Source organism: Triticum dicoccoides, chromosome 7A, assembly GCF_002162155.2.
Source record: "Triticum dicoccoides isolate Atlit2015 ecotype Zavitan chromosome 7A, WEW_v2.0, whole genome shotgun sequence".
NCBI classification, from domain to species: domain Eukaryota; kingdom Viridiplantae; phylum Streptophyta; class Magnoliopsida; order Poales; family Poaceae; genus Triticum; species Triticum dicoccoides.
This window is the reverse complement of record NC_041392.1, coordinates 258,884,076-258,894,533: the sequence shown is the minus strand read 5'-3', so window position 1 is coordinate 258,894,533 and position 10,458 is coordinate 258,884,076.

Sequence of the window (10,458 nt, the reverse complement as noted above, 5' to 3'; positions counted from 1 at the left end):
TTTAGCAATCGAATATAAACGTGAGTATAGTTCATGTTTTGTGTGTAAAGCACATTATACATACGAAAGTTACACAATGGACATTATAAATAGCTACTACCTATGAACTAGCATACATTTGAATCCAACTTAAGGTGGTTTAAAAAAATCAAATTCAACATGAAGTCCATTCAATTATTTGAATTTGATATCATGGAATTTGTAAACCATACCTAAATTATGGGGGCACCAATCTTTGCTCTGATTTTGTACATAATAGCATATGTAGTCGTGTACAAAATAGATTCAAATTTAGCTCCTCCATTCCAAAATAATCATAGTTATAGGATTTTCAAATGTCAAAATTTCAAAAAGAAGCGGATAATTTAATGAGGTTTTCAAACATACAAGGTCAAATATAACATTGTATATTTAGGTCAATCCTCATAGTTCAAGAGTACTCTAAACGTGAATGCTTGTGTTTCAAAATTTCGAACGAAGCGCCAAAAGAGCCTCTACTCGCCCGAAACCGCGTGAGACCAATGTTTGGTAGTACAAGGAAATTACTTTTCTAATAACTCCGACCTATGAAACCTACCGGCCCGACGTCCAAAGGTCTAAACCGGGGTAGGTTTGTAGCTTCATCTAGATGCCACGCAACCGCATCCGAAAAACATTCATACACAATGGCCGCCTAAGCACACATGCGCGCGGCCGAAATCGCTCCCGCCCACTATTTGGGACACCTGGGATTACCATCCTACCCCCGACCCGCAGTAGGTCCGAAATTTAAGAGGGGGGCAAAGTTTGTACTTTCCCCAAATTTCAAACAAGCGCGTCCCATTTCTGTTCAAAAAAGCAAAAAACAAGCGCGTCCCAGACTGAAACATGGTTCCCCCCACCCGTCCGATTCCCCATTCGTACTCCGTGGGCGCCAAAACTACCTCTCCACCAGCCGCGAAACCCCGGCATCCTCCATCTGCCACCCCATCCCACCCATCAACCGCCGCCCTCCTCCATCACGCCGGAGCCGATACCCCGACATCATCGTCCACCGCAACCTCAACCGCAACGCCCTCCACGGCTAGTAGTTGAAGCCGAGGCCGAGCCGTCCGTACCTGAGCCAGTTCAACCACGCCGTCCTGCGCCTCACCGCTGCCGCTCCAACTTCGCCACCCTCCACTGCACCGGAGCTGTTCCTGCTACGCCGTCCTTCGCCGCCTCAGATCTCCTTCCCCTCCGCCGACATACGGCCACGGCAACACAGTCAACAATTTGGCCATGGGTTCGTCCAAGCCTGCACCCTCCAGAACATCGGTTTCCCCGGTAAAAAGAAGAAAATCGGCGCGACTTGTGGAGGTGACCACACCGGCAACCGAAAAAGGTACTCCTCTTCCCTTATTCGTGCAAATCTTACGTCTCTGCTTGCACGGTATTCATCCCACAGAAGACACTAGTTGACCGCTTCTTCTTGATACTAGATGTTCCTAGTAACTCGCCATGCACAAGGTTTCTCCTCATATACTATTTCACCTTAGCTAGAGGTCCGTCGCCCCCCTGAATTTCAATTTCTGGCCACTTTATTCCCAATTAACGGAAGCATTCCCCGGCGTAACAGGCGCTAGTACATCTATTACGCCGGGGAAGTAGCGCCTTGGTGTTTATCTTAGGGGCATTGGCGGCCTAGAGCTACTGGCGCCCGATCTGGAGGTCGGCCGAGATTAAAGGGATGGCCTGGGGGCGCTGCCAAGCACGGCGGTGGTGTGAGGTCGAGGGGAGGGCGGGGCGGCGGAGGCAGGGGTCTGGGCCGGTGGTCGCTGGCGGTTCGAGAAAGATCGTCAACAGTGACTGGCGGGAGGTAGACAAAGGCCATTTGCTCGTTCCTTATAGATCGGACGGTTCATTAAAAAAATCGACTGACCTATTTATTTTCAGTCGACTGTTATCTTAGATATGACCACATGTGGTGGTGTGCTGGAAGAGTACCTGCATTTCCTGTGCTCATATATTACAAAATCATACAGAGTAGAATCTAATTTTGTTTGCCATGCAATGTTGTAGAGCTATCATATGTCTCCTGTCATTTATTTTTCAGCCACCTGCTATCTGCTACTTTTACAGTGCACTAGTTCTGCACACACTTCACCCTTACTATCACTGTTGTGTTTTTATGCAAGGGTATTTCATACTCTGCTGCCATGAGAGAAGCCAAAAAGAAAAGAGAGAAGTCGCTCCAGTTTGTGAAGGAAATATGCCCTAGAGGCAATAAGAATGTTATTATTTTATTTCCTTATATCATGATAAATGTTTATTATTCATGCTAGAATTGTATTATCCGGAAACATAATACTTGTGTGAATACATAAACAAACTAAACGTCACTAGTATGCCTCTACTTGACTAGCTCATTAATCAAAGATGGTTATGTTTCCTAACCATAGACATGTGTTGTCATTTGATTAACGGGATCACATTATTAGGAGAATGATGTGATTGACATGACCCATTCCATTAGCTTAGCACCCGATCGTTTAGTATGTTGCTATTGCTTTCTTTATAACTTATACATGTTCCTATGACTATGAGATTATGCAACTCCCATTTGCCGGAGGAACACTTTGTGTGCTACCAAACGTCACAACGTAACTGGGTGATTATAAAGGTGCTCAGGTGTCTCCAAAGGTACATGTTGGGTTGGCGTATTTTGAGATTAGGATTTGTCACTCCGATTGTCGGAGAGGTATCTCTGGGCCCTCTCAGTAATGCACATCACCTAAGCCTTGCAAGCAATGCAACTAATGAGTTAGTTGCGAGATGATGTATTACGGAACGAGTAAAGAGACTTGCCGGCAACGAGATTGAACTAGGTATTGAGATATCGACGATCGAATCTCGGGAAAGTAACATACCGATGACAAAGGGAACAACGTATGTTGTTATGCGGTTTGACCGATAAAAGATCTTCGTAGAATATGTGGGAGCCAATATGAGCATCCAGGTTCCGCTATTGGTTATTGACCGGAGACGTGTCTCGGTCATGTCTACATTGTTCTCGAACCCGTAGGGTCCGCACGCTTAAGGTTTCGATGACAGTTATATTATGAGTTTATTAGTTTTGATGTACTGAAGTTAGTTCGGAGTCCCGGATATGATCACGGACATAACGAGGAGTCTCGAAATGGTCGAGACATAAAGATTGATATATTGGACGGCAATATTCGGACACCGGAAGTGTTCCGGGGAAGTTTCGGATAAAACCGGAGTACCGGGGAGTTACCGGAACCCCCCGGGGGGTTAATGGGCCTCATGGGCCTAAAGTGGAGAAGAGGAGGGGCGGCCAGGGCAGGCCGCGCGCCCCCTCTCCCCCTAGTCCGAATTGGACAAGGAGGGAGGGGCGGCGCCCCCCCCTTTCCTTCCTCTCCTCTGTCCCTTCCTTCCCCCTCTCCTACTTGGACAAGGAAAAGGAGGGAGTCCTACTCCCGGTAGGAGTAGGACTCCTCCCTGGCGCGCCTCATCATGGCCGTCCGCCCCTTCCCCTTGCTCCTTTATATACGGGGGCAGGGGGGCACCTCTAGACACAATAATTGATCCTTGAGATCTCTTAGCCGTGTGCGGTGCCCCCCTCCACCATAATCCTTGATAATATTGTAGCGGTGCTTAGGCGAAGCCCTGCGACAGTAGAACATCAAGATCGTCACCACGTCGTCGTGCTGACGGAACTCTTCCCCGACACTTTGCTGGATCGGAGTCCAGGGATCGTCATCGAGCTGAACATGTGCTAGAACTCGGAGGTGCCATAGTTTCGGTGCTTGATCGGTCGGGCCGTGAAGACGTACGACTACATCAACCGCATTGTTATAACGCTTCCGCTTTTGGTCTACGAGGGTACGTAGACAGCACTCTCCCCTCTCATTGCTATGCATCACCATGATCTTGCGTGTGCGTAGGAATTTTTTTGAAATTACTACGTTCCCCAACAGTTTGGTGTGTGGGTAGGCAAGACACGTTTCAGAGCTATAATGGGTGCAGTGTCAGCAAATGGAGACGGTGAACGTAGCTCTGGAGTTGATGACCTCGCTCGCAATGAACCACCATCCCAGGTGCTTGTTTTAACTTCGAGGTGTCATATGTGGTTGCATGTTCCATATGGTGTCTAGCTTGTATTCGAAAGGCCGAAGTCGGTAAGATAAGGAAAGATATTTTTTTACATGAACCACCATCCCGTGAGCACCAGAAGACAAATAGCTAGTCAGGGCACTGGCCGAGCCAGTGACAAGCCCAGCAAAGATAGGCATCACCTAGAAGTCAACTAAAAAGCTGCGATGGTGGCGAAGCAGCCCGCCTCCCACCAGGCTCTCAGGTCCTAGATGATCATGCTCACCACTCTAGCCGGATATCTAGCTTGTATTGCTTCCAATTTGGTTAAATTACATCTGCTTAGCTTACACATTATACCTTTGAATATGACATGCCTTTCTGTTTTTGGTACATACTAGTACATCTGTGTATTAACCATGTTCTTACATCAAACTAATGTTCTTGTGTATCCCTCATTAATCACTTATGACGAGGCAGGCAGGCAAGGGGACTACTCCTCATTTAAAAAATGCAGCGTCAGCCTCCCGACATAATTCTCAAGAAACAGAAATGCTAGATGAAGATAGTGAATGTAGCTCTGTAGTTGATTACAACATTTCCCCTACACTAGCATCGCAGGTGCTTGGTCTAACTTGGCAGCATGATATGTGGTTGCATGTTGCATATGGTGTCTAGATTGTAATTCTTCCAATCTGGTTAAACTGCATGTGCTAGTCTGCTTAGCTTATACATTATACCTGTTAATGTAACATGCCTTCCTGTATTTAGTACATAGTACATCTGTCTATTAAGCATGTCCTTACATAAAACTATTGTTTTTTTGTATCCTGCATCAATCAACATGACGAGACACCTTTAGTATATGCAGTGTGATATCAGTTGCATCTTTCATATGATTTATAGCATGCGTTGCTTCTAATTTGTTGAAATTCCATTTATGATGGGACGCTTTTAACTTGGCAGAGTCATATTGGTTGCATCTTTCATGTGGTGTCTAGCTTGCATTGCTTCTTATTTGCTGGAATGGTTTCTGCTTAGTTTACACAAACAGTTGTGAACATGCCATGCCGTCCTGTTTTTCGTACATATTCCATCCTGGTATCATGTGTTTGCCTTACATCAAAGTAGTGATTGTCAGTATCATGCATGAATGAGTTCTGAAGAGAGAATTTTAATGCTTTTTCTTGTCGGTTTTACTTGACAATTCAAAATCAATAAAACGGAAGGAAGTTAGCAAGGCAGCGGATAAAGGTGCTCCTTCCGAACGGAGGGCCTCTACAGTTTCTACTCCTCCACACCCCCAAGATGATTTCCAAGACAACACATGCATAGACACTCAACAAAGTTGTGTTTATGATGAGCACGTCTCCCCTAGTGCAGCATCACCGGTGCTCCCTCTAACTTGGCACTGTTATATGTGGTTGCATGTTATGTGTGATGTCTAGCTTGTATTGCTTCTAATTTTGTTGAATTCCATCTGCTTACTTTACACATTATACTTGAATAAGACACGTGTTCCTGTTTCTAGAACATACAATATCTGTCTATCACACCATGTTCTTACATCAAATTACTACTGTTGTGTAACCTGCAACAATCCTTATCATAAGACACGTTTGACTTCAGAGTGTGATATAGGTTACATCTCACATTCTTTTCTAGCTTGTATTACTAATTTGTTGAAATGGCACTTATGACGAGACAGTTTTAACTTGGTAGAGTGATATTCATTGCATCTTTCATATGGTGTCTAGCTTTCATTGCTTCTAATTTGTTGAAATGCCTTCTCCTTAGTTTACACATCATAAGCTGTGAATATGCAATGTTGTGAACATGCAATGGCACTAATGACGAGAGACCTCTAACATGGTAGTGTGATGTTGTTTGCATCTTGCGTATGATTTATTTCTTGTACTGCTTCACATTTGTTTAAATGCCATTTATGATGAGACACTGTTAACTTGACAGAGCGATATTTGTAGCATCTTTCATATGGTGTCTACCTTCCATTGCATTGCTTCTAATTTGGTGAAATGTCTTCTTCTTAGTTTACACATCATAGTTCTGGTTATCTCTTCCGTCCTGTTTTTCATACATATTACATCCTCCTATCATGTGGTTGTCTAACATCAAAGTTCAGTTCGTCTGCATCACGCATCAATTTGTTCTGAAGAACTAAATTGTTATTCATTTTTCTTGTCAGCTTGACTTAACATGGCACAGATAAAGAGGAAGAAACACAGAATGGCAGGGAATGAGAAGCGTACGAATCCTGCAGATTCTGCTGGTACTGATGGTGCAATAGAAGGTCAAAGTCCAGCAGAAAATTCTACAAACACGGCATCCCATGCTACACGAGTTGCAAAAAAAGACAAACAGAAACTAATAGCTGCCACCAAACAAGCAGAGACAACCCTAGTTCTTGCAACACCTACCACAGTACTACCAGCTGCACGACGTACTCGTGCGTCAACTAAGCTAGCAGCACATTCCCAAGCTCCCTTGCCACCTGACACTACTTCCCAAGCACTCTTGACACAAGACGAGTTGGCAATATCAGATGAACCTTGTGAGCTTCAACAGCAAGAAGGTAGTTGCCGGAGTCAAGTTACAGTTGCATGCTTCTTTATATGTAGTCTCACAGTTTGATGTACACTAACACTTCCTATGTTTGTTGTTGGACTAACACCTAGGCGCAAGAGGAAACAAACATCAGGGATAATGCTCGATAGTTTAACTAAATCTAGAGGAGGAAGAATGGAGATCCGTTTTGAGGCAGGTTTAAAAAGGCCACGTGATGCTACAGAGTCAGCCAAGTTAGTATCAGAGGCAGCGGTTGCTGTTAGGTGTCATGTACGTATCCTCCCAACATGGATTCAGTACAGGAATGACAAAGACGAAACCCGGTTCAACATCTTCCTCGACCATTTATCTGTAAGTATGGTTATGTATGGAAACTAGTAATATTGTCTTGCTCTGTCCAATACTTTCTAGGTTGCTGATAATGAGACTCCCATAATTTTCAACAGATGAGGTTCAAGTTGGATAGCCAAGATGATGCAACCAGACAAGCTTGCACCCATGTTTCCAAGTCTGCTCTGCGACAGTATCGGTATAACTTGAGGAAAACTCACTTTGAAGGCAAGGCTAACAGTGAACTTGCCCAAACATCTCCAGTGGAAAATATATCTGATGAAGACTGGAGAGGCCTCGTTAAACACTGGTCCGATCCGAAGTATCAGGTACATTATATATATGTCATCAGATCACATGTTGAAGTCCTATTTACGCATGTGCCACACAAATCTATCTTCTTGTAGGTGAACTGTTCAAAGAACAAGGCCAACTGTACGAAAGTGAAATTCCAACAGACGACGGGATCTCGTAGCTATATTGCACACTGCGAGGCTCTTGTAATTAGCTGCCGTTTCACTCTTTTCGCTGTACCATATTATCAGATCTATATTGACTTGTTCCAAATGCAGAGGAAAGCCCGCAAGGACCAAAAAGTACCTGAACCAAATGCTATGGAAATCTTCAAGCACTGTCACACCAGCAAGAAGAAGGGCATGACTACACCAGTCAAAGCCGCTGTTGTAAGTCCTTCATCCTCATGCCTTTTAACTACTACTTACTCTGACTTATGCCTTGAACTGCATGGTTTGCAGCCAATGTCTATTACTCTTTTCAATTTTATACACAATTGTCTTAGTGTATCATTGCACCTTACAAGGTTTAAAACAGAGGAGTGATGTTCCTTTGATCTTGACCCGTAATCTAGTTCCGTGCTGGACTTGCCCACACAACGTTACAATTGCCTGTTTGTCTGTTCTCAGTTGTTTTGTGATATGAATGATGTCATACTATGCTTACCGTATTATAAACTTCGTCTCTTTATCCTTAGCCCTCAATACAATATGAAGAAATAGACAATACATTGGCGATGGTACATGGTCATATGTTTGGAACCTGGTTTTATTATGTACTTTGCAATAAAATACAACTAATATTTTACATGGGTTCACCAGAATAAGTTCTGTATATAGACCAAAGCTATTTTGTTTGGTTTTGCTGCCTCCTTAATATCTTCTGTTCTGGTACTACTAATGTAAAACCTCAACTTTTCAGCGAGCTATGGAAAAAATGGTGGAACCGCTGTTGGAAATATGCCCTAGAGGCAATAATAAAATGATTATTATATTTCCTTGTCCATGATAATTGTCTATTATTCATGCTATAATTGTATTATCCGGAAATCGTAATACATGTGTGAATACATAGACCACAATGTGTCCCTAGTGAGCCTCTAGTTGACTAGCTCGTTGATCAACAGATAGTCATGGTTTCCTGGCTATGGACATGGTGATGTCATTGATAACGGGATCACATCATTAGGAGAATGATGTGATGGACAAGACCCAAACCTAAGCATAGCACAAAGATCGTGTAGTTCGTTTGTTGTAGCTTTTCTGGATGTCAAGTATCATTTCCTTAGACCATGAGATTGTGCAACTCCCGGATACCGTAGGAGTGCCTTGGGTGTGCCAAACGTCACAACGTAACTGGGTGACTATAAAGGTACATTACAGGTATCTCCGAAAGTGTCTGTTGGGTTGGCACGAATCAAGACTGGGATTTGTCACTCCGTATGACGGAGAGGTATCTCTGGGCCCACTCGGTAATGCATCATCATAATGAGCTCAATGTGATCAAGTGGTTGATCACGGGATCATGCATTACGGTACGAGTAAAGTGACTTGCCGGTAACGAGACTGAACAAGGTATTGGGATACCGACGATCGAGTCTCGGGCAAGTAACGTACCGATTGACAAAGGGAATTGAGTACGGGATTGATTAGGTCCTCGACATCGTGGTTCATCCGATGAGATCATCGAGGAGCATGTGGGAGCCAACATGGGTATCCATATCCCGCTGTTGGTTATTGACTAGAGAGTCGTCTCGGTCATGTCTGCTTGTCTCCCGAACCCGTAGGGTCTACACACTTAAGGTTTGGTGACGCTAGGGTTGTATAGATATGAGTATGCAGTAATCCGAAAGTTGTTCGGATTCTCGGATGAGATTCTGGACGTCACGAGGAGTTCCGGAATTGTCCAGAGGTGAAGAATTATATATAGGAAGTGTAGTTTCGGCCATCGGGAAAGTTTCGGGGTCACCGGTATTGTATCGGGACCACCAGATGGGTCCCGGGGGTCCACCGGGTGGGGCCACCCATCCCAGAGGGCCCCATGGGCTGAAGTGGGGAGGGGAACCAGCCCATAGTGGGCTGGTGCTCCCCCCCTTGGGCCCCCCATGCGCCTAGGGTTGGGAACCCTAGGGGAGGGGGCGCCTCCACTTGCCTTGGGGGGTACTCCACCCCCTTAGCCGCCGCCCCCCTAGGAGATCCCATCTCCTAGGGCCAGCGCACCCCCCTAGGGGGCCTATATAAAGGGGGGAGGAAGGGCAATTGTACCTCAAGCCTTGGCGCCTCCCTCTCCCCTGCTACACCTCTCCCTCTCGCAGAAGCTCGGCGAAGCCCTGCTGCGATCACTGCTGCATCCACCACCACGCCGTCGTGCTGCTGGATCTTCATCAACCTCTCCTTCCCCCTTGCTGGATCAAGAAAGAGGAGACGTCATCCGCTCCATACGTGTGTTGAACGCGGAGGTGCCGTCCGTTCGGCTCTTGGTCATCGGTGATTTGGATCACGGCGAGTACGACTCCATCATCCCCGTTCTCTTGAACGCTTCCGCTCGCGATCTACAAGGGTATGTAGATGCACTCTCCTCTCATTGCTAGTTGACTCCATAGATTGATCTTGGTGAAACGTAGGAAAATTTTTGTTTTCTGCTACGATCCCCAACAGTGGCATCATGAGCTAGGTCTATGCGTAGTTACTATGCACGAGTAGAACACAAAGTAGTTGTGGGCGTCGATATTGTAAATTTGCTTGCCGCTACTAGTCTTATCTTGATTCGGCGGCATCGTGGGATGAAGCGGCCCGGACCAACCTTACACGTACGCTTACGTGAGACCGGTTCCACCGATTGACATGCACTAGTTGCATAAGGTGGCTGGCGGGTGTTTGTCTCTCCCACTTTAGTCGAATCGGATTCGATGAACAGGGTCCTTATGAAGGGTAAATAGAAATTGGCAATTCACGTTGTGGTTTTGGCGTAGGTAAGAAACGTTCTTGCTAGAAACCTATAGCAGCCACGTAAAAACTTGCAACAACAATTAGAGGACGTCTAACTTGTTTTTGCAGCAAGTGTTTTGTGATGTGATATGGCCAAAAGTTGTGATGAATGATGAATGATATATGTGATGTATGAGATTGATCATGTTCTTGTAATAGGGATCACTACTTGCATGTCGATGAGTAT